The 25,513-nt window shown below is 32.3% G+C and overlaps 1 long non-coding RNA gene across 1 annotated transcript in view; it reads right to left on the reverse strand.

The window, feature by feature from the left end:
* The window catches only part of LOC109500818, a 69,109-nt gene extending 49,748 nt beyond the window's left edge, over positions 1-19,361 (reverse strand). Inside the window, exon 1 of the long non-coding RNA XR_002743366.2 lies at positions 17,647-19,361. This is a non-coding gene — a long non-coding RNA (uncharacterized LOC109500818). The remainder of the gene's footprint in view (positions 1-17,646) is intronic.
* Between the last annotated feature and the right edge of the window lie 6,152 nt (positions 19,362-25,513).

A 25,513-nucleotide genomic window follows, 5' to 3' on the forward strand; every position in this document is an offset into this window, starting at 1 on the left:
CCACCATTACATACGGAGTGTGTATAGGTATGACACCTTGTCTTTTCAGTGCACATGTCGAATTAAATGTACCTGATGGACAGATAACTGCACCTTCCACTATCTAGAGCTTCTGAACCGTGACTATAGGCTTTGAACTGTCTGTGAGTATCTTGAATGTGTAAGAAAGAAAGTGAACCAAATAGTTTGTTGCCAGAAAAAAAAAAAAGGGACTTGGTAGATATTAATGGTGTTTGTCAACGTTCCGTTTTCCTTGACCTCTGGATAGGGTAGCCAAATTAAACAAACTGTTAAACGGTATCCAAATAGACTTGTTGGAACAAGATGGAAGCATCTTATATTGCTAACCCACTGGTCTCTAAGTAAATGAGTGAGAAACCAACCTTTGCCATTTGTACAACTGATACCAAATAATAACTATCACACCCAGATTTTATCTTCTTGCTTTTCTCTACTGTTTTTTTTCCTTTACCACAACCTCCTACCACTTAATAATATCTTACCAAATCTCTGTAAGACTCACTTGCTCTTCAACCACGTGTGTTTTTGTATCATAGCAAAATCACACAGAGACTGGAAGGGCAAAGAAATAGTCTCAAGAACATTTTTCAAAAAAACAGCCATAATAGCTTGGAATAAGGTATAGAGTTATAATGAGATTTTGGTTTTAGTAAAATTTTCATGTACAAATCCCTTCCTTCAGCTCAGATAATGTTCTACTGTTTTGTTGTTGTTGTTGTTTTGTTTTGTTTTCTCCTGTGGGAAAAGTTGTAGCACATCTGGAAATGATATATTCCTTCCTAAAAGCATTAGCAAGTGAAAAGATGGATTTAAGAGATCACCTCAGTAGTGCAATTTCTACTTTTCTAAAGATAAAAAAAAAATCTCTCTATTCAGTTTATGTGAATAGGCTGAAAATATTGGCTGTGTGACACCAGACACTTGTCCACATGTCAAATTGGAATTAACACAGCACAGCCATCCAGCACTAGATTTGGGAGATGAGATTCTAAATAGGTATTGAGACTGGGAAATTTCTGAAAATGAAGAGAATAAATCATAAGAAAGAAAATAAATTATGAGGAGTAAACCAGTAAATTTAATATCACGTTAGGAAGAAAAATCATAGAAAACCTAAATAGAAGTTCACATTGTTGAACTTTTTGTTTTGTTTTATTTGAAACTGGGTTGCATTATTGTGGGCCCAGACCTCATATTTTTTAATATTGGAAAATTCCAGAGAGAAGCAACTCCATGTCAGCAATTCCATGCAGCAGGAGGAAATTACCTCAGGAATTGAGAGAACACAAGAGAAAGGAGCTGCATTAGCTTTTCTCATACATCAGAACCGGAGACATAATCAAAATCATTCCTTGGAATGAAAACTGAGATATGCATCTAACTTTGGTCTTTCTTGTTTCACTAACATAATGAAGAACAACTATTTGCACAGTGCAAGTCAATTTTGTTTTGATGTGACACTTATATCTGATATTTCAAAAAATCAAATTAATTAAATGTGTTGAACCACCCATTGTAATATGTGCTGTCAACAAAATTGACACAACTCATAAAAAAAGACTTGTTTCCCATATTAATATAATTGGCATTCATTTGATCAACATATGTAAATATCCACATAAGTCACTAGAGTTCTGCCTCTGTTTGAAGTCAGAATTAGAGTCAATTTTTTCACTCATTCCTTAACATTAAAAATACTGAATAACCTATCAATATGGTATTCTGAAGAAGCAATTCTCTTTTAATATTATCTGTCAAGTAACACATTTACAACATCTTAAGGCAAGACTTTTTATGAGCAGAGAATACGTGTGTGCTCACAACTGACAGTTTTCTTCAAAAACAAGAGTCAAACTCCTTTATTCAAGTGTGTGTGTGTGTGTGTGTGTGTGTGTGTGTGTGTGTGTGCGCGCGCACGAAAACATATATTATCTCTATGGCATCTTACTCTGGTTTACTCTAGTTCAAAATGACTATCAAAAATACTTGGGGACTACAGAAATATTTAATTCCACCCACATATTTCTTTTTTAAATAAAATTCATATATACCTAAGGTGTACAACATGATTTGTATATATATATACATACAAACATAGTAAATGTTTGATACAGTCAAGCTAATTAATATACCTCATGTAGTTGCTTTTTTTTCTCCTTTTTTGGATGAGAGTATTTGAAATCTACTCTCTTAGCAAATTTCTAGTATTCAGCAAAGTATTATCTATAATTATCATGGTGTACATGATCACTACACTTATTCAACTTACATGACTGCCATTTTGTACCTTTTGACTAACATCTCCCAAATCCCCTCTGGCCCCAGCCACCTGGTAACCAGCTTTCTACTCTCTGCCTCTACCTGTTTGATTTTTTTCAGATTTCATATGTAAGAGTGATAATGCAGTTTTTTCATTCTGTGTTTGGCTTATTTAACTTAACATTAAAGTCTTCCACGTTCATCCATGTACTTACAAATGCCCAAAATCCTTCTTTTTAAAGAATGAATAATATTCCATTGTACATATATCTACCACCATTTCTTCATCCCTTCATCCACTGATAGACACCTTGGTTGTTTCGTATCTTTACTATTGCAAATAGTGCTGCAGTGAACACAGGAAGGCAAATATCTCTTTGAGGTACTGATTTCATTTCCTTCAGAGTACATAACCTAAAAAGAGATTGCTGGATCATATGGTAGTTCTATTTTTAAGTTTTTGAGAAACCTACATATTATTTTCCATAATTACTATACCAGTTTGTATTCCCCCCAATAGTGTACAAGGATTCTTTTTTGTTTTCCCACAACCTTGCCAATACTTGTTTAATTTTTATGGAAATAGCCATCCTATCAAGTGGGAGGCATCTCATTTGGGTTTTGATTTTCATTTTCCTAATAATTAATAATGTTGGGTACCTTTTCATATACCTTTTAGCTATTTGTTATCTGCTTTGGAAAAATTTCTATTCAGATCAAAAGTATTTTTGGATATGATACCAAAAGCTCAGGCAAGAAAAGCAAAAATAAACAAATGTAACGAAATCAAACTAAAGGAAACAATCAACAAAATGAAAATGCAATATATAGACTGGGAGAACATATATGCAAACCAATTATCTGACAAGGGGGTAAATATTCAAAATATGTAGGCAACTCAGACAACTAGACAGTAAAAAAAAAATCTGATTAAAAAATGTGAATAGGGGCGCCTGGGTGGCTCAGTCGGTTAAGCGGCCGACTTAGGCTCAGGTCACGATCTCACACTCCGTGAGTTCGAGCCCCGCGTCGAGCTCTGTGCTGACCGCTCAGGGCCTGGAACCTGTTTCAGATTCTGTGTCTCCCTCTCTCTCTGACCCTCCCCCGTTCATGCTCTGTCTCTCTCTGTCTCAAAAATAAATAAACGTTAAAAAATGTGAATAGACATATTTCTACCAAAGTATCTTAAATTCATTATTGAGTTTCACTTATTTTTAAATAGAAAAAGGAATTTTAACTATATTATTGGATTCTCAGATGAAATTTTCAGATGTTAACTATGGAAAATATTGTGTACTATATAGAAAATAAGAAAAAGGGGGAAAAGTATATAAAGTATTTTCAAATACTAAAGTTCTAGATAATTATTTTAAGAAAGCATTCTACAATTCTGGCAGGTAAAATTATAATCTTATGCAACCAGAACTTTCACAATATGAAAGGCCTTTTACATAGCTATTCCAAATCTATCATATCAGTATTTTTAATACATGACATTTTAATGAAAATTAGATTATATATTTTTATATTTATTCTTAATATATTAATTGAAGTAGGTAATGCATTTATTTATGTTTGTTTGCTTACACTATATAAACTGAAAGGCAAATATTTTTAATGTTACACTTTTGTACAAAAAACGCATCTCTATCTCTAGTAAATTCACTTGTATCTGCTGCTAGTACTAAATATTGTGCATCACTATCATAAAACTGGAAATGATTAGACCTCATACATGTAAATTTTTTATTTATGCATTCTCTAAAATAGTACTAAATTCTTATCATATACTAAACTCTATGGCAAAAAAGACATCTCGGGAAATGTTAAGGCATAAAATTGTATGTTAGAACAACAACGTACAGATATAATTGGTTTTATGGTAAGTTCTTAAGCACATCAGTAGATTAGATGATACCATAATGTCTCATTGAAATTCTTTTTAAAAAATACTTATTTTGATGGAAAGAGAGAGAGAGAGAGAGAGAGAGAGTGCATATTGTGAGTGGGGGAGGGACAGACAGAGAGGGAGAGAGGGAATCCCAAGCTGGCTTCAGGCTCAGCATGGAGCCCACCTCAGGACCCTGAATTCATGACCTAAGCTGAAATCAAGAGTAGGACACGCAACTGACTGAGCCACCCAGACACCCCTCTTGAAATTCTTTATTTGGTTACTCAAAATAATACACAAAAATACTAAAAAAAATGTCAAAAAAAAAGAGAAACAATGAAATACATATCATTTATCAAAATCTGATTGGATTTCCAATTTTTGAATTAGTGACAGCAGATAACTGGTATTTGAAATTGGTATCAACATTGAAAAAAGGAAGAAATGTTGATTAACTCTGGACTCTAGGTCAGTTTTTAAAGTTAAGAATTTAAAGGTAAAGGGCACCTGGGTGGCTCAGTCAGTTAAGCATCCAACTCGATTTCAGCTCAGGCCATGATTTCATGGTTCCTGAGTCAGAGCCCTACATCTGGCTCTGAGCTAACTGTGAGGAACCTGCTGGGATTATCTCTCTGCCCCTCCTCTGCTTGTGCGCTCTCTCTCTCTCTCTCTCTCTCTCTCTCTCTCTCTCTCTCTCTCTCTCTCAAAATAAATAAATAAACTTAAATAAATATTTCAAGGGTAAAGATTAAAAGAATAGGAAGTATATAAAAATGCAGATAATCAGAGGGAGTCTAATATAATATCAGTTTCTACTGTTACAACAAACAGCTCTAAAATAATGTCTGTTGAACTTTATTGTCATCATTTTAATAATACAGATGCATGCCAAATATAGTTATTATGTTTATTTCATTTTTGCCTGTCAACATCTGTAACGATAATTACCAAGAATATAGAAATGCCCAGTTAGTAAGGTATCTGGCTTAAGCCTTATTTTCTCCTTTAAATTTTTTTTAAAGTTTATTTATTTATTTTGATAGGGACATAGACAGCATGAATAGGGGAGGGGCAGAGAGAGACAGACAGAGAGAGAGAATCCCAAGCAGGCTCCGCAGCATCAGCGCACAGCCCAATGTGGAGCCTGAACTCACGAAACTACGAGATCAACACCTGAACTGAAATTGAGAGTTGGATGCTTAACCAACTCAGTCACCCAGGCACCCCAATGTGCCATATTTTCTAACAGAGGAACATAGTAAACGTGCAGGCAAAATAATAGATAATATTAGATAGTGATAAGTTAAATGAAGGAGGTAAAACATTATAATTTCAGAGAGGAATTTTTCCTGATGAGAAGGAATTGCACTGAATGATAAGTCTGCTTTTATGAAACTAAAATGGGGGGAATAACACTTCAGTTTTGTGGAAGAGTTACTGCAGAAGTCATGAAGCTTGAGTAGATTCTGTGGGCTAGAGGACAGAAAAAAGAAACTGTGTTCAAGCAGGAGAGTGAAGGAAAGCACACAGAAGTAATTGGTGTTTAGTAATCAGCTTTGAAGACATGGCTCACAATGTATGTAGTAATAATTCACAAGTATACAATTTATCCTTTTCATTTTGCAATTTCCTATTTCATCTTATAAAAGTTGTAACACAAATCTGCTGCACCTACATAAAAAACTGAAATAGGACTAAAAGCATTGTTTGATAACTAATGTTTAATATCTAATATATTCAATTTCTATCAACTGACTGGAAACTTCAAATTAATTATGTACACAATTATCAACTCTGGGAACAAACTTTCCATGTATATATATTGTTTCCCACCATGTAGGAAATATTAATCACACTCACCTGAAGGAAGTTTGTAGACTACCTGCAGAGACTAAAAGACTATTAGACTACAGACAGTTTTCATTTTATTTCCATGTTTTACAAATGTAAAGTAATACACAAACCCACTGTTTCCTGAACTGGGAAAACTAATGATCTTTGGAAAGATTTTTAGTACCAAGTATTTCAGGGCTTAACAAACAATATCAGAGATGTTTTTTTTTTTGTTTTGTTTTGTTTTGTTTTATAGTCTAACTACATTTTCATGTATACCTCTATCTTTTTATCACATTTTGGGTCAGTGGTCTGGAAAATCCTGTTCTATGAATTTCAGATACTATGATCAAGATTTCAAGCGAATATGCTTGCAAGGATGTTGAAGGAGAAAACAGAAACATCAACATAGGCAGAGGTAACACTTCACCAAAACTACTAGGGTACGTACCTATCTGCTTAAATTTTGTTGCTGTTGTTGTTGTTGTTTTAATATCCTTCATCCTCTTCAGTAAACATTATTAAAACATAATTATTAATAGGAGTCTTATTAAAAATGGCTCTTCTACAAATTTTAGATATTTCTAGATAACATGTACATTGGTTCTGAACGTAATTGTTCTAAAAATCAGAGGTATTTGCTATTTGATTTTTTTTCTAATTTTCTATCTTTTCATTTATTAAAACATTATTTGTTTCTTCCAAACCTTTACCTCCTCAAAAATAATGATCCTGCATTAAGACAAAGTAAAATAAAAATATTTTAAAGAAGTATACAGGTTTTGGGGTTTTGTTTTTATATATCTCACAATGTATAGTACAAAGCTTTGGAAGGTACTATATTCAGATACAGCCACTGGTAAAGTTCATTTCTTTACATGCCATTTACCTAAAAGAAGGTACTAGAGACATGATAATAATTATCAATGTAAACTGATATTATAACAGGCAAGAAAAATGCCATGAACTTGGGATTTTTTGTTCTAATTGTTACTTTCTGGTTTAGGATTTTTTGCATCCACCAATCAGCTCCAGCCTCTAGACAAATAGATAAGACAGGACGAGCCTCATAAAGAAATACATTCTTTAAACTATTTTATTCTTTCTGTAATTGAACTTTAAAAATTTTAATAAAACATTTTAAGAAGGACACATCACACAGCTGCTATTTTTTCCTTCATTAAATAGTGCTCATCATCACTAATAATCACAGATATCCACCCAATACCTGTCAAAATGGCTATCATCATAAAAATAAAACAAGAATGGGCAATATTTATTCAGCCATAAAAAGAAAAGAAACACTGCCATTTACAACTTGAAGGCATTTTGCTAAGTGAAATAGAGAAAAACTATCATACAGTATAGTTTTTGTATAGCACTTGTATGTGTAATATTAAAAAAAATAGAAAAGAAAAAGAAAGAAAAAAAAAACTGAATTCATAGATACATAGACAAATTGGTGGTTTCCAGAGCCAAGGGTGGAAAAGATGGTCACAAGGTACAAACTCACAGTTACAAGATAAATAAGTTTGGGAATGTAACAAACTGCATTGTGACTAAATTTATCAATGCTGTAACATATATTTAAAATTTGTTGAGAGATCTTAAAAGGTCTCATCACAAGAAAAAGTTGTATTTCTATGAGGTTATGGAAGTTAACTAAACTTCTTGTGATAATCATTCCACAATATATTCATAAATCAAATCATTACGTTGTATACCTAAAACTAATACAATGTTATATGTCAGTATATCCCCCCAACATTGGACAAAGTAAATAAAAAGGATGATTGTTTTGCCACTTTAGCCAGGGGTGGAAATCCAGGGGGTGGAAATACAAAATATATTCTTATATTCTGGCAAGAAAAATCTTAATGAGTGTTTATTTTATCAGACTCTACATCTACTAAGAAAATTATATTGTTTTTCCCTTTTACCCTGTTAAAATGGTATGTTAATTATATTTCCAGAATTTTTAAATGTTGAATCATCCTGACATTTTTTATATATATCCAATTGATCATGATGTTTAATTTTTATATCATAATTCAACTGACTAATCTTCTTTCAGAGTTTTTGCATCTAGGTTAAATAATTTTATTTATTGCATTATTGTAACACAATAAAAGCATGTGTTTAAAATGTGTAAGGTTTGATATATGTATATGGTCTTGAAACCATCACTACAACCAAGACAACAAAGGTATCCATCACTGCCCATAAAAAAAAATAACAAAATTACCAACGTAATTAATCTCAGACGTTTCCAAGTAGTCCAAATAAACCTAGAACCCTTCAATGTTGCACAGCTCAACAATCCCTTGCATACATTTGACAATCCAAAAAGGTCTGAAACCTGCAAGCTTTTGCAGAATTCATGTGGAAGGAAGACCAGGGTAACCTGAACTCCTTTGGTGGTGAACCTGAACAGAAAGCCCTGAAACAATGTATGAATTTTATATATCCCACCTAATGTTAATGTTATCTGTGTCACTACAGACATATTAATGTGTTTTATCAAATAACATTTTTAAAATGATTAAAAATGAATTATTAAATTACCATAGGAATATTAAAGTTTAGGAATAACATATCTCAACATATTTGTATTGAGGATCTGCTTTTCACTGAAAAACAGACATTGCAAAGTACATAAAACATATATTAGAATGAAACACAAGTATTGTATTTGTTACACATTTCCTTTTACCATAAAATATATCATTTATGTAAAACCACACAAGAAATGTAAATGCAGGGGCGCCTGGGTGGCTCACTAGGTTGAGAGTCAGACTTTGGCTCAGGTTCTCAGGGCTTGTGAGTTCAGACCCTGTGTCAAACTGTGCTGACAGCTCAGAGCCTGGAGCCTGCTTTGCATTCTGTGTCTCCCCTTCTCTCTGCCCCTACCCCGCTCATGCGCGCTCTCTCTCTCTCTCTCAAAAATAAGTAATTTTTTTTAAATGTAAATTCAGTGGATGCTTATCAGGTGAACTTGCTTATAACCACCATTCAGATAAAGAAATAGAACTCTTCCAGACACTTAACGATATTCCTCCATGTGTCATGTTCTGATCTTACATCCTCTCTTCATATATATTTAATCACTCTCTTGCCTTTTATAATCACTTCCTTTTGTAATCACTTCCTTGCATTTAATAGTAGTACTCAAGTTTGCATTACTACCCTCGACAGTTTAATCCTGTATGTTTTTGATCATTTTTTAAACCTTTTTTAATCCACAGATTTTGTTTTCCTTGCTTATAGTTAATTCTTTTCCTTTCTTAAAGTGTATTTATTGCTAAAACATGAGTCATCAAGCGTAAAGGATTTTTTACAGCTTGGGTTTTGCTGATTGCCTATTCATGTACTAGGTTTACACGTTCCTCCATTTTGAGTACTGGCAGCTAAATACACAGCTCTGGTTAGATGCACTTTCAATCCAATGTGCAGGACGATAGGTAGTATTAATTTCTATTTGTGCTGTATCAGATTACCACAATTAAGTACCTTAAAACCTCAAATTTGTCTTAGAGTTTTAGTTTTGGAGGGCAGAATTCTTATGTGGGTTTCATGAGGCTAAAATCAAATTGTCAGCAGAGTTATGTTTCATCCTGGGGTTAGTCAGGTTTCATTTCCATGTCTTTTTCAGGTTCTAGAGTCTGCATTGCTTCCTCAGTTCATGGCCCCATTACACCACCTTCAAAACCAGCAGTGTTGCCAATTCCTAACTGTTTTTCCTTAATCCTCTGCCTATGACCACAGGAAAGGTTCTCTGCTTTTAAGGATTCATGTGAGTAGATAGACTCCACGTGAATAACGTAGGCAACCTTCCAATCTCAAAGTCTTTAACACTAATCATACATGCAAATAACTCTGTGTCATGTAAGGTGACCTACTCAACGGTTTCTGTGATCTACAGAGGACATATTGGCAGTCATTATTCTGCTGGCTACATAAAAGCTATCTCATTCTTTCAAAAAGAAGCAAATAATTTCTGGTTTCCTTTGTTACGTGAGTAGCTTTTGATTCTCAACGTACACATACATTAATTCAATGATGGCTGCAACATGAAGATTTTTAATTCATTCATTTATTCTTCATTTATCAACTGGAATGCAAAAATATTTCATATATTTTCATATAGAACAGAAAAACATGGAGATATTTTATCTTCTCAGATTCTGGGTTGAAATGAGAAAGGTAGTTTAAAGTTTCTTTCCCTTTATCAGTTTTTAAGGTAATTCCTTTCTTCTCTATCATGATCATGTGATCTCTGTGTGGGTGTAAGAGAGAGAGAAAGAGAAACAGAGAAAGAGAGGGAGAACAGTTATCAAATATGGATTTAAATATACTTGGTGGGTTTCAACCCATTATGATTACTACACAATTGTAGTTCTACCTATCCCACCTTCTGCTAGGAGAAGGCCCTTCAAAGTGACTTCTTAATGTTTTGACATGTCCCTAGAAGTGTTTGATATATTTTTTTGCTATCTAATATAATATGGTATGAAATATTCCATACTGATACTTTTAAAATTCACAATTACAAAGCTTTTACTCTTTAATAATAGGTTTCTTTCATTTCAAACAAACTCAGAACCTCAAAACTGCAGTGTCAACTTTTTTAAGGATTTCAAATCCTTTTTTAATGTAAAAGTCTTTTCTAAAATGACGGTTCTTAATATTTGTTCAATTTTCTGCTTTTGGTTTTTGGCCTCAAAACTTCCTATTAAAAATACATTTTATTTTCCTTAGCTGTCTTCAATATTTGTCACTTTGATTTTTATCTTTCTTCATATTTATTTTTAACAAATATTTATTTTAAATATCATTTATTGTCAAGTTTGCTAACATACAGTGTACATAGCATGCTCTTGCCTTCAGTAGACTCTCATGATTCATCACTTACATACAACACCACCCAGTGCTCATCCCCACAAGGGCCCTCCTCAATGCCCATCACCCATTTTCCCCGCCCCCACCCCCATGAACCCTCAATTTGTTCTGGGTATTTAAGAGTCTCTTACACTTTGCTTCCCTCTCCGCTTGTAATTTTTTTTTCCTTCTTCCCCCATGGTCTCCTGTTAAGTTTCTTAACTTCCACATATGAAACATGATATCTTTCTCTTATTTCAATTATTTTAATAAAGATTTTAATAAAAACTTTAATAAATTTTTTCACCTTCCTTTTCCATTAAGTCTTCATTTTAGTCTTAATTTCTGATATGAATTTTTGTCTTGTATTTATAATTCTTGCCTGAATTCCATTACCTGACTTCTAAGTTTTTCTAAATTTGATAGATCCTTATGGATTTTTCCTACATTGTATCATTTTCTTAATGACTTTTAACCAATTTTAAATATAATTTTGATCTATTTTGAGGGCATGTCTTTATGATGATTTCATTGTCTATATTAAGGAAACGAAAAGCAGTCTATGAGCTGTCTTAGTACTATCATCAAGCCTTTGGTGTTTTAAGAACCTAGCCTGACAACCACATCATATACCTCTGTTTTAATCAATCTCATAAAGATTCAACATCAAACAAAGCCACCTGTGACTATGACAAATCAAGAAAAAAATAGCAAATAAAATCAAATTTCCATTATTATGTCTGAAAGCACTAACACACAGATACACACACTATCTAAATAATACAAATGACCAAACATACCCCCATCTTGACTATTGCTAAGTGGCTGCTACTTCTTTATCAATTATAGCTTTAGGTTTGCTTCAGTCTTCCTTCTTGATAAGATTTATTAAGATACTCAATCACAAAATTATCCCTGTTTCCTGATATCACCCAATCCAGAATAAAACTTCACTTCAGTAAATCTTCCTCTAAAGCCACCTAACATGAACCCAACTTCTATGATAAGTCCTTTTTTTAGAATGGTCTCACTGAAACAGTCCACAGTCCACCGTAGTGTGTGGTCTCCCTTACTATAATGAATAAACCCAACTTGTTCAACTACACGTGTATTCTTTCCTGGTGATGTTTCGTTTGAAGGTGTTATCACCAAGCATACTAATAATGTTCCTTAATCCTCATTTTTAACAGGTATGAGATCTAACCTCAATGCTTTTCAGATGTTTAAAGGTAAAATTAGTTCCATGGAACTTCTAGGAAGAAGCATAGTTTAGAATACCTTTTAAACTCTAAGTAGCTTCCTTGTCTATTTTATTGGTATGTGAAAAAATATGATGGTTTGTTTTCTAAGGGTTCTTGTCCTGTTCCCAAGACTCATCCTTAGCTAGACTTTCTTCTTTCTTTCTTGGTAGCATTTCAGTCATTCTCAATTTTGTGTCCACTCCCAGTAATTTGAATTTGTGTGGGTGTTATCTTAGAAGGAGTCAAACTTGTTTATGAAAATTCATAGTTTATAACCCTTTCAGTATAACTTTGAATAGAAAGCAGATACTGGGCCTCCTAGTCTCATTCTTTCCCAGATCAAAAATTTTCAATATTCACCTTTCAATATGAAATTTGCTGAAGGTGACTTCTATTCATATTTTGTTAAAACTTTGTTTTATCATTAATACATTTTCGGTTACACTGAGTGATTTGCCTTCATCTGTCAAGATAATTACATGAGTTTTTTCCCTTTTATCTTTCAATTTTATGAACAATAATGATAGATTTTCAAGTGTCAATCTGTATTTGCACTCATAAATCTCCCTTGTTAGTGATATTTTATTATCTCATATATCACCAGATTCATTTAGTGATTTTTTTTTTGTAAAACTTTTGCATCCATGTTTGAGAGAGACTTTTTTTTAAATTTCTCTGCTTCTAATGTCTTTGTCAAGATTTGTTACCTGATATATGCTGGATATATTAACTATTTTCAAATACAGAATTGTTATTTTTACAAGTTTCTGAAAGACTGCAATATTCCTTTATGATTTGCAAAGATTAAATTCACTGTTTAAGTTACCTAAGCTTACACTATCCTTTACAAAAACTATACTCAATAGATGTTTCAAATATTATATTTATTTCTGCATACCTATTTATAAATTATGGTTTTCAAAAAAATTGATCAATTCATCTAAATTATCAGAATTATCATAAATTTTTTCATAATGCCTCATTATATCCTAATGTCTTAAAAACTATACTGAGTAAAATTTATATGAAGTATAATGTACCCTATCAGTATACAGTATGATGACTTTTGACAAATGTCTATACTCCTTTAACCACCATTAGATTCAAAGTATAAAACTTCTCTATCACCCAATTTTATCTCTAAATATCAATAGATTTTATTCCTGACCTTAAGCAATCCCTGATGTCTGCTGTTATAATGAATTAGAATTAACTTTCCTAGAACTTAAAATCTTGAATCAGTAATTAGTTTTGTGTCTGATTTCATTCAGCATGATTCTGAGATTTATCTGAGATGACACATTTTAACAAAAGTTTATAATATTCCATTAAATGGGTATGTTACAATGTGTGTATCCACTCACCTGATCATGGTTATTTGGATTTTTCCAGTTTGGGCCCCTAAATAAAGCTGCAGAAATCACTCATGTATAATACTTTACATAGATACTTATTTTCTTTCTCTTGCAGAAATAAATAGGAATACAGGTCCAAAAAAGGACATACAGTGATTTTATGCTTAACTTTATTAAAACTGCCAAGTGATCGTCTAAAGAGATTATGCAAATTTACATTTCCACTAGAAAATTATGAGAGCTCAGATTGCAGAACTTCTTAACACTTAATTATCTTCTTTAATTTTAGCAATTCTAGACTCTGTGATAATATTTTTTTGTGTGGGTTTATCAGAGGACTAAGAAGGTTGGCACATCTGTTCATGTAATTATTGACCATCAATGTATCTTTTTTTTTCCCCCTGAGCTGCATGTTAATTTATTTTGAAAATACATACTGTGCTGTCTTATTTTTAAATTGGGGTTGTTTATATAGTTTGGGTATGTATCCTGTGTTACATATATGTACCACTAGTAATTTCTCCCAGTATGTCACTTACACTTTCATTTTCTTAACACAGACTTTGGAAAAAAGGACTTTCTTATTTAGATGAAGTCCAATTTATTGTTTTTTTCCTCTTATTTCTCTTATGGCTTTTTGTACCCCACTTAGAAATTTGTGCCTGGCAATAACTGCAAACTTACCTTTTTTCCTGTTTTTTTAGAAGTTGTATACTTTCAGTCTTTAACTTTAGCTCTACAATTTGATATAAGGAAGAAATGCTACCAATTATACAATCTCTTCCAAAGGATAAGATAAAAGGAAACACTGCTTAACACATCTAAAGAGATCAGAATCAATATAATTTTAAATCAAATATATGTCAATAAAATGCCATTTTTTCTTATTAAGTAACATTGGCAGCTTAAGTAAAAATTATAAACCATATACGGGTGGGTCTGTTTTTGGACAATCTTGTTTTCTCATTTACTCCTGTTCAGTCTTACAAGTGGTCATAAAGTTTGGGTTTTCAATGAATCCACTTTCAACTTTGCTGATTTTCCATGTCAATCAACTGCTTTCTATTACATTCATTTCTGTTCTTTATTATCTCCTATCTTTTCTTTCCTTTGGTTTGATGTTACTCAATTATCATGATATTGTCAATGTATCATTAGTGATAATTTTTCTTGTTCTCTAATATATGCATTGGGAGCTATGAAATGTCTTTTAAACTTTGCTCTGCCTGCACATTAAAAGTTTAATAAAATGTAACATTTTCCCATACATTTAAAGATATATTTTTATTATTTTTATTGTGACTTATTTTTATGAGCCACTAATTAATTAGAAGTGTAATATCCTTTTACAAGTAGTTGGGAAATTTTCTAGTTTACTTTATGTTACTATTTTAATAACATTATAAACAGAAAATATTGATTGCTATGTACCCTTTGAAATTTATTAACATTTGATTTGTAATATCTTTGTTCACTTTTGACAAATTTTCCATGTGCACTTGTATATCAAAAATGTGCCCCTGTTGCATGTAAGTTAGTTTAATATACTTACATCAATTTTGGTGAGCGAACTCTCAGATCTACTAGAGCATTACTGATTATTTTTCTCTTCATTTTATTAGCTATTAACAGTAGCATATGAGTATCTGCCATTTAAATTTTGTATGTGCAGAGCGCCTGGGTGGCTCAGTCGTTAAGCATCTGACTTCAGCTCAGGTCATGATCTCAAAGTTTGAGTTCAAGCCTTGTGTCAGGTTCTATACTGACAGCCCAGAGCCTAGAGCTTGCTTCAGATCCTGTGTCTCCCTCTTTCTCTGCCCTCCCCTACTTGTGCTCTGTCTTATCTCTCTAAAAAATAAATAAACATTAAAAAAAAATGTATGCATGCACATGATATGTATATGATAAATATATGTATACATAATGTATTTGTATCTGGGGCTTACATATTTAATATCTACATTAACTTGTGCATATTACTTCTGAATTGTGATATGTTCCTGTTGAATTTATTTCAATTACAATATATTCCTCTGTCTTCTAGTAGTCCTTTGGCTACTATTACTATAGCTACAATATCTTTGTTTAGTGTTTACACCATAAATCATAATTATTTTAGCTTTTCTGTGTCCTTGTCTTTAACGTATTGCAATTGAAAAAAGCATCTAGCTGTGTTTTGTATTTTATCTTTGCATAAAGTCCAAGCATGTTTCTTAAAGTGTTTTCTGTTCAGTCCATCCATTTTTTTTAAACATTCTTTTTTCATTCCTCAATTTTTGGTTAATACTTAAATTATTATTCCCTTACCAATGGTAATTTGTGAGTTATGAAATTTTTACAATTTAGTTTTTTTAAAGATTACAAGACAATACCTTATTACAGTTTAATGCAGATTATTACTTTTTCCACTTTTCCAAGCATACTTAAATTCTAGCAAATCATCTAGCTTTTTATTTATTTTATTTTTTTGAAATCATCTAGCCTTTTAAGTAAGTTTTAAGGACTTTATATTGTGAACATTACCAGACATTTCTATTACTGTTTTGGACCAGGCAGTAAAGATTTCATCTTCGTTTATTTGCCACATATTTATCCTTACATCATTTTTTGTTTCCATCTAAGATCAGTTTTTATGTTCCTATTTGGAATTATTTTCTTTCTATAAAAAAAAATGCCTTTAATAAAAGATCTGCTTTGGAGCAGATTTTTGTACACAAAATATTTTAGTATTTGCTGAAAATCTCCTCATTTTAATTTTGATGTATAAGATACTGTCTTTTGAAATAAAATTGTAGATGTTTATTTTCAGCACTTTAAAGGTGTCATTTTATTTGCTGTTGATTTTTCAAAAGTAATGTTTTTATTTGTTCTGTCTTGTCCTATTTGGGTGTTTGTAAGATTTTCTGGTTGTCTTTAGTTTTCAGTAGCTGAACTATAATCTTCTATTTTGTGAATTTATCTTGATCATTGCCTTTAACTCTGTGATTTGATTTCTTTAACCAGTTTCTGGCTATTTGGAGACACCTACCTCTTAGGTATTGTTCTTTCCTCATTTTTCTACTTTCTCTCTAGAACTCCATTTACACCTATTTAAGTCTTTGTTTTTCACCTTATTGTTACATATACTGAATTTCCTTGTTCTTTTTTTTCTCTAGTTGGTCTCTAATTTATATGTCAACCCGTTTTCTTACTTAATAGTTTTACCTTTTGTGGTGTGAATCTTCATTTAAATCCACTTAGAGGATTATAAATTCAGGTACTATATATTTTTTTTTCATTTTAGAATTTCTATGTAACTGTTAAATTTCATATCCTGATCAAGTGTTTTTTATCATCTATTTTATTTACCTATTCCTTCCCCTAATTTTGTTAACATTTAATCTACATTATTTTAAAGATCTGGTCATCTAGTCTCATTAATTTTATCTCATGTGCCTGTATTCCTATTTCCTGTTTTCTCTTGCTTTTCAATGTTGTGTTCTGCCTTTGACATGTTAGTCTTTTTTTTTTTGATAGAATATTGCTGATTGTGAATTAAAATAAAAATATTCATCTGATGTTTTCTTCCTTTATGATATCTCTCCTTCCTGAGACAATAAAATAGTGGCTGATCATATTAATTAAGTAGAGATTTAATTCTGGGTTGGAGCTCAGTTGAGATTCAGGGTGCCTTTGGTTCATCTCTGGACTATTATTTTCAATTGAGAGTTCATATTTTCTGGGACTTCTCCTCACAGGTTCTAAAGTCTAACACTTGGTTCTCAAAATTGCTGAAACTTGTGCTTTAACAGAATGTTCTGCTAGGTTATGTTAAACTAATTAAACAAGGAGGCCATTAACCTGAGACAGCTCTACTGCCTGGATGAGTAAGTAAACTAAAACCTAAGCCTTTAACTGCTTCAAGGATATAAAATCAAAAAAATTTTTTTATTATTATTGTTATCTTGTGTTTAATGTTTAGTGTGTGTGTGTGTGTGTGTGTGTGTGTGTGTGTGTGTGTCTCAGAGAGAGAGAGAGAGAGAGAGAGAGAGACAGAGAGAGAGAGAGACTGTGCCACCCAGGCACAGTCAAAATAAATAAATAAATAAATAAATAAAAAGATTAAGGATAACCAATCACAAACAACCGACTAGGCTTTAAGCTATAAACCAATGAAATCATTTCCTACCTTTGCTTCTGCACTTTCTCTGTTTAAGTCTTTCTCCTGGTTCCTGCAACCAGAACCCTCTTAACCACTTTCAGTTTGTAGCTGCCGCATCCAAACAGATTTTTGCTCAAAGTCTAACATTTTTTAATATGTTTCAGTTAATCTTTTAACAGTTCTTAGCTTCTTATCCTGCACAGTCACAAACATCCTCAGGATAAAAGTGCCAGTATTTGAGGTTCTCCCAAGTTTCCAAAAGCTTTGACGCCAAAAATTCCACAATATTATGCTCCAAAAGCTTTCTTTTTCTGAGGAGTCTTTCCCAGATGTGACGCCCGTTTCTTTAGCTTTTTACCTTTCCAGAAATTGAAAACTGTCACCAGTATGAAAACAGCTGCAAATGTAAATCCACTTTTCTCAGACTGCCTTTTCTCTGGAGTCTTGGCACCTCCAGTTCTCATTTCTTCAAGTTTCCCCTGCCTTCATACATATGAGTTGGGTATTTTATCTCGATTTTTCTAGTTGTTCGCAGAAAAACCTAGTTTCTCTACTCTCCCTTCTCCAGTTTCAAAGTTTGAAATACATTTTCCACAAATAGTGAGATTAGAGTCTTAACACTAATTGAAGCATGATATCTATTTTATGAAGCCTATGGAAGGTCGGAGTCATTTACTACTTTCCTGAAAATGTAGAACCAAGATATTATATGTGTCCTCTTCCTTTGTATATATTATTTTAGAGTAAGCATAGTATAATACAAAACTAACCCCTGCCTCCTCTTTACAGAATATTAACATTTAGAATAGAAAAATATGTTTCACCTCTCACATTTTAACATATAGAAAGGAGAATTAATTCCTATTAATGAATATGTGTCTGGTTTATAAAGTACCCCTGTTTTCAGAATTAAAGAATGTATTATTTTTTTTTCATTCTAAGAATGTCCCTTGGGATACTAGATTTATACATGCTTATGGAAAAAATCCCCTCTGGTCAATTTTTTAAGGCATAAAAATTTTATAGGTATTTATTCATTTATTAACTAATAAGTATTAATGGTACACTACTAGCTATTGGACATACAGTGGTGAACCAAATAATCATAGTCTAGTTTATTTGAAGTTTGATAATTAAATAAAGATGGGGACAGGGGCGTTCAGGTAACTCAGTCAGCTGAATGACTTGATTTCTGCTCAGGTCATGATCCCACAAATCGAGCCCCTGCTTAGGATTCTCTCTCTGTCTGTCTCTCTCCCTCTGCACCTCTCCCCTGCTAACACTTTCTATTTCTAAAATAATTTTAAAAAAGACAGGGACTTACTCTGAACAAAACAAGGTTGCAAATATAAACTAAAGATTATGCTAAGAACAATACAATAAAAGTACAGAAACCATGCTATGTGGGAAGGGGACTTAAGTGTATTTTAGTGATAGAGAAGACCTTGCTAAGAATATGACACATAACATGATGAAAAGAAGATGAGTAGGAGGTAATCATTTGCAAAATTTTTAGAAAAACATTATGGACAGGACACATAGCACAAGAAAACTTCCAAATAACAAACAAAATTTGGCATTTTAAAGGAACTCAAATATGGCCTGAATGGCTATAACTTAGAATGGAAGAACTGGCATAAGAAGAAATCAAACAGTCTCTAAAATATCTTACTAGGGCGCCTGGGTGGCGCAGTCGGTTAAGCGTCCGACTTCAGCCAGGTCACGGTCTCGCGGTCCGTGAGTTCGAGCCCCGCGTCGGGCTCTGGGCTGGTGGCTCAGAGCCTGGAGCGTGTTTCCGATTCTGTATCTCCCTCTCTCTCTGCCCCTCCCCCGTTCATGCTCTGTCTCTCTCTGTCCCAGAAATAAATAAACGTTGAAAAACAAAATTAAAAAAAAAAAATAAAATAAAATATCTTACTAGAAGCCCATAAATTTGGAGACAGAGAATTCGTATGTAGAAAATTATTTGACGTAGATCTATTTTTTTAAATAAAAGCCTAAAAATATTCAGAGAATGTAGTGCTCTTCCAAACATACTCCACAAAATGGTCTCATAATTGCACCTTGAAGTATTTATAAAAAATAGAAAGATAAATATTTTTTTAAGTCCTTGTACATTAAACTAGCAGGTGCCACATGTTTACAAGGTCTACCTTATAGTACAAATTGCTTGTTTTGGGTTGTATTTGATGAAATGCCACATAAAATGGTAACTTTTATAAGAATATAGTTGTTATGATTATGAAGATAATAGATAAAAATGTTTCCAGAAATTATGCTAAATTGTCATAAAATACTTATGGGTACAATTTAATTGGTGAAAGTGCACCTTTCTAAATCGGCATGACTCAAGGGAAATATCCTATGAACTTAGTGAAATAAAAACTGCAGGGCCATTATCTCAAAATTCTCCAGTAGCATTTTCTACATAAAAAGCATTTATTTTTTCTTTTAGGAAAGTATTTCACATTTTGTATTTTTGATAAAAAGCTTTAAAATTTCATCTATGAATGAGTTAATAATGTATTCATAAAACATTTTCCAAATGATATTTCCATTCACCTTGGTATATTCACTGTATCAAAGATTATAAAAAGGAGTAGCAATTTCTTTTCATATAGTAATTTACTTGTGCTCTGATGTTAAGAAAAAGTGACGATTTCTTTTGAAATGAATCAAAAGTACTACTGCAGAGATGAGACATGGCGATAATGAAGTACATTTTAGCATGACTCATTTTTTAGATCTTCACATTATACAGTAGTAGAATATTACTTCTCATAGTACATATTCTTAATATCAAACTTCAGTAAATAAATATTTTAAAACTTTCATTCATATTTTTCATTTTTGCCCAATATGAGCAAAATCAGGAAAAGTAAATTATTACAAGGAAGCAAATGACATAAAACAACAATGGGGATATGAATATCCCAAACTGAAGCAATATTTAATTATGAAATGTCTGTGTTTTACTATTTATTCATGGATTAGTAGAACTATTTACTCCTGGTTTAAACATACTTACAGACACACGTGCACATGATACATATATAATTTCTCTGCCTTAAATTACCTGGGATCTTTGTTTTGCTTTAGTTTACTGATATTTTTCTTCTGACGTACTAGATTATGAATATTCCAAAAAAAATGTAACCTTTAAAATTAAACATATGTGGTTTTAAAATTCTAACTCTGTCACTTGATAGTTTTCACTTCCAAATACTTCAAATATTTCATCTATATATTAAGAAAATGAAGATTTATCTCAGAGACTTATGAGCAGAAGATAGAAAAACAATAATAATATTAGTTTGCACTTAAGTAATGAATGGCTATATAATCATAATTATTCTAATTGCTTATTTAATTAGTAAGGTAAACGTATTATTACTGTTTTATGGATAAACAAACTAAGAATTTGCCAAACATGTCTTAGTTAATAAGGGACAAAGAAAGGCTTCCAAGTCCAATTTCTTAATAACACAAATTCACCTTTACTAAACCTAGAAGTACTGATGCATAGGCAAATCCTATAGGCTCTACAAGTAAGGAATGATGATTACAGATCAAAGATATTTGTGTACATGCAAGTATTTGTTTTGATGTCACACAGTTAGCTGAACATTTTCTTCCAGTCTTTAAATTGGTTGACCCAGTTACATACCCATTATGTCAGAGTTGATTGTCTTTGGTAACTTTGGGTTCTTGGCTAATTATAAGCCTAAAATAAGCATAATTCTGGCTTTGTTTCTAGCAAGTTGCAAACTTCTTTTTTATGGTTTTTCTCTTATCTATTTAATTTTTATTTAAATATGATCAATATTCATTAATATATAAAATAGTCGATTAAATAACATAAAAAAAATCCTTTTGACTCATACCTCTTTCCATTTGCAGTATCTTCCTTCTTTCTCATTTATACAGTGAAAAAAGTTGTCTACATCCTAACTTTGATCCACCTGTAAATCTACTATAATACGCTTACTGGCTTCATTGTTTTCTGAAAAGATACTTATGTAAATAATGAACAAAATCCTATAGAGACAATTAACTTTGAGTTTTGCTTTTTTCCTTCACAGCATTTAAAACTATTCAGCTACATATGAGTAGACTTGACTGGGGGGAAAAAAAAGAAACAGGAATATGGAAAGGAACATGGCCAACATCAGGAAATTACAAAAACTCTAGAGCACAGTGCATGATTAGTATGAAGTAATCATGGGTAAGCTGATCCTATTCATCACACCTTTAATTCCCATTCACATGGGCCTACTGAATATTTCACAGAAGAGCTATATAGGCACTTTGTCTAAACTAGTGGTTTCCAAGTCTAACAAATCACATCTAGATACTTAGCTGTAATAGCTTTTTAGCCTCTGCTGACCAGGAATGGATTTAGAATAAGTGTTGAACAAGACAATTAGCAGCATCAGCCAAAGGAAAAAAAAATCAAGAAAGACACTTAATTATGTGGCAGAAGCATCTGGATGGATAAATAGAAGCACCATTAATTCTGATAAGGAAGACAAGAAATGTAATAGATTGAAGCACAAAGAAATGGTATTCATTTTGAATGTGTTAAAGACAGGATTCCTAGGGACGCCTGGGTGGCACAGTCGGTTAAGCGTCCCACTTCAGCCAGGTCATGATCTCGCGGTCCGTGAGTTCGAGCCCCGCGTTGGGCTCTGGGCTGATGGCTCAGAGCCTGGAGCCTGTTTCTGATTCTGTGTCTCCCTCTCTCTCTGCCCCTCCCCCGTTCATGCTCTGTCTCTCTCTGTCCCAAAAATAAATAAACGTTGAAAAAAAATTAAAAAAAAAAAAAGACAGGATTCCTATAAGATTCTAAGTGGAAATTTTGACACATGGCATATAACATGACTTAGACAATTGGACATATGAATTTAGTTGTGAGAAACAGATACTGGCAAGAGAAACAAACTTCAGATATGTGAATAAAGGCTTTGCAGGGTACAATTCCATTGAGAAAGAGTTTATATGGAGATGGGAGTATATAATGGATATGAATGTTGGTCCCGTATATACCTTAAGGAATTGCAGTTATAAAGGAGGAAAACCAGCATTATAAAATATGGTAAAAATTTAGCAAAAAAACTTGGTTTTTAATTGAAAAGCTAATTGAAAAATTTATGTGTAAATGGAAAATACCAAGAATAACAAAAAAATTAAAAGTGAAGAACAAAGTTGGATTACTCACACTACCTGATCTCAAGTCTCACTAAAAGACAACCAGTAGCACAATGACACATTAATATAAAAAATTACATAGAGATTAATGGGGAAAAAAAGAGTCAATACACAGACCTCCAAACATTTGGTTTTAAAGAAAGATGCAAAGGGAATAATACAAAGACAAAAGAAAATATTGCACACTAGTGGTGCTAGAAAACTGAATATCCATCCATAAGAAAAATGAAGTTCCACCCTTGCCTAACATCACATATAAAATGGAATCAGGATAACTCAGCCCTCTTTGTGAATATTAAGTTTATACAACTTTTAGAACAAAACCTCAAAGAAATCTTGGTAAACTTGAGTTTGACAAAGATTTCTTAAATAGTACACATGAACCATATAGTATAAATAAAAAGATATGTATATATTCGTAGAAATTTTAAAAGTTAGCTCTTTAAAACATACTCATTGAAAAATAAAAGTGCATGACCTAAAATATTAGAAAATATCATTGAAAAATAAAAGTGCATGACCTAAAATATTAGAAAATATTTGCTAACCAAATATCTGATAAAGATTTTATCAGAATGGACTTTAAAATGTTACAATAACAAGACAAACTACCTAATAAAATCAGAGAAAGTGTTAATTCCATACTTCACAAATGAAGATGTACAAATGAAAAGAATACCAATTCTAGTTGGTCACCAGAGTAATGAAAATAAAACCTTAAGGAAAGACTACTGCATAGCCACTCAATAGCTAACTTTTATAAAGCTACCAACACAAGGCAATGGTGCAGAACATGCATTGCCTTGGGGCAGTTCTCATTCATTGTGGAGATGCAAAGTGATAAAAAAAGGTTTGGAATGTAGTTTTGTAAGTTTCTTACAGAGTTAAGCATGAAGTTGCTATTGACCCAACAATTTCACTCTTAGATATTTACCCAAGAGAAATGAAAACATATGTTCACAGTAAAGAGTTGTTCTAGATTGTTCTCAGAAGCATTAGTTACAATTTCCAAAGAAGTGAAAACAGCAGGAAGTATATGGAAAATCTCTGTTCATCTTTCTCAAATTTGTTTTAAATCTAAAATTCCTCTAAAAGTAGTCTTAAAAAAAGAATAAAATACTGAAGATAATTTTTTTTATTATTAGGCTGGCTTCCAGTAATATTATTGAAAATGTAACTTAAAATATAACAACCTGAAAACACTAATCTAAAAGTTATTCTTATGACTTACTAGTAATAACAATGCATTCAAATTTGTCCATGAGATTTTCAATGTAATTCTCACCGGATATATGTTTTACTCACTCTACAATACAAATGAGGTGATGGGGATAAAGTCCTCTCCCCTTTTTTTAAGAATCCTAATTAGAATTATATAGTTCTGAGTAGAAAAACAACAGATAAAACCCAAGAATATTTAAGAGTTAGGCAACATCAACATCATGATTTGGCAAGTGGATGAACTTATTCGTTTTCATTGTATTTTAAAGGTGAAAGGTCTTTATTTGTATAATTTCAAATTATCTTGACAACAGTTATTATAAAATATTATAAAAATGATTATAAATATATAAATATTATAAAATATCCAACATATTGAATTTTCCAGGTTAAAAGTCAAATCTTAAAAAAGTAAAAAAAAAGTAAGGGTGCCTAGGTGGCTCAGTCGATTAAGCGTCTGACTTTGTCTCAGGTCATGCTCTCACAGTTCGTGAGTTTGAGCCCAGAGTTGGGGTCTGTGTGGACAGCTGGGAGCCTGGAGCCTCTTTTGGGATTCTGTGTCTCCCTCTCTCTCTGCCCGCCCCCCCCACCCCCGCTCATGCTCTGTCTCTCAAAAATAATAAATAAACATCAAGAAAAAAGGTAAGAAGAGGTTGTTTTGGAACTTGTAGTCACCTGTGAAAATGTGAAATGACATTTGGGTCAACAGGCATCTTGCTGCTCTTCTGAGATACTTAACAGAAATCCTTTCTCGTTTCCATACATTTTAAAATGCTCTGATTTAATGGGTTGAGGGGTGAGAAATCATGACATGTAGAAACAAAATAAAACTAACAATGTGTTTGGAAAAGAAGTGGAAATAATACAAATGTCCACTGACTGGTGAAATAAACTAACGTATTAACAAATAATGGAATACTAAACAATTATAAAAAGGAATTACTGATATAAGCAGTAGCATTACTGAATCACAATAGCATAATGCTTTTTTAAAAATTCCAAATACAAAATATGGCATACTATAAGAGGCTATTTATAAGAATATCACTAGTCATCAGGTAATGAAGATTAGAACTACAGTGAGATATCACTTCACACTTATTAGATAGCTATTATTAAAAAATAAAAGATAACAAGTATTGGCAAGGATCTGAAGAAATCCTAACTCTTTATACTATTGATGGGAATGTTAAACAGTATAGCTACTATGGACAACTGTACAGAGGTTCCTCAAAAAAATGAAAAATAGAAATACCATATGACCCAGCAATTTCATTTTTGGTATATATCCAAAAGGACATGAAGTTGGGCTCTTCAAAAGGTATCTGCACTCTGATTTTTATTGCAGCATTATACACAATAGCCAAGATATGGAAACAATCCAAGTGTTGATCAATAGATTGATAGATAATGTGCTATTTACATATAATGGAATATTATTCAGCATTAAACAAGAAGGCAATAT

The sequence above is a fragment of the Felis catus genome, chromosome B3, assembly GCF_018350175.1.
Source record: "Felis catus isolate Fca126 chromosome B3, F.catus_Fca126_mat1.0, whole genome shotgun sequence".
Lineage (NCBI taxonomy): Eukaryota > Metazoa > Chordata > Mammalia > Carnivora > Felidae > Felis > Felis catus.